Genomic DNA, 678 nt, shown 5'->3' with positions numbered 1-678 from the left:
ATTTCTAAGCAACCATGAGTCATGACCCAGTATCACACTTCATATACAGTTCTTTTAACAAATTAACATATTGGATGCTCATCCCACAGATTTTTATTGAGTCCTGAATAGATTGTTGACACTGGGCCTGGGCATCTGAAGATGAGACAGGCCCTCCTGCCTCACAGACAGTATATGTCAGGAGGGACAGTGGGTATTTCTGTACCTGGTGCTACTTTCTAAAGATTAGGACCATAGGTGCTAATAGAGACCTGTGAAACCAGAGGAATATCACAGTTCAGTGAGCTCTGAGCAGTTGAAGAACTTTGACCAAGTTGTATATTGATAGATAACAGGAGTTTTTGTAGTTGGATTTTTTTTGTTTGTTTTTGTTTTTCTTTTTTTTTTTTGTTGTTGTTTTTGTTTGTTTGTTTCTTTTTCTGCTTTTTAAGACAGGGTTTCTCTGTGTAGCCCTGACTGTCCTGGAATTCACTCTGTAGACCAGGCTGGCTACTGCCGCCTGAGTACTGGGATTAAAAGGTATATAACACCATCACCTGGCAGGAGTTTTTTTAAAAGATGTAAAACTAGTGTTCACTTTGGCAACACATATATTAAAAAATTTGAATGATACAGAGAAAATAAGCATGGCCCCTGACCAAGAAAGACACACACATTCATGAAGCGTTCCATATTTTT

The 678-nt window shown here is 38.3% G+C and overlaps 1 non-coding gene across 1 annotated transcript; it reads left to right on the top strand.

Annotated features, from left to right (window-relative positions):
• The first annotated feature begins 569 nt into the window (after positions 1–569).
• On the top strand, positions 570–678 carry LOC127233827 (U6 spliceosomal RNA). The gene has a single exon (XR_007835520.1). It is a non-coding gene; the product is annotated as a U6 spliceosomal RNA (small nuclear RNA).

This window comes from Phodopus roborovskii, unplaced genomic scaffold, assembly GCF_943737965.1.
Source record: "Phodopus roborovskii unplaced genomic scaffold, PHOROB, whole genome shotgun sequence".
In the NCBI taxonomy this organism is placed as follows: domain Eukaryota; kingdom Metazoa; phylum Chordata; class Mammalia; order Rodentia; family Cricetidae; genus Phodopus; species Phodopus roborovskii.
Note: the sequence above shows the minus strand (reverse complement) of the source record. Positions and strands in the feature narration are given on the sequence as shown.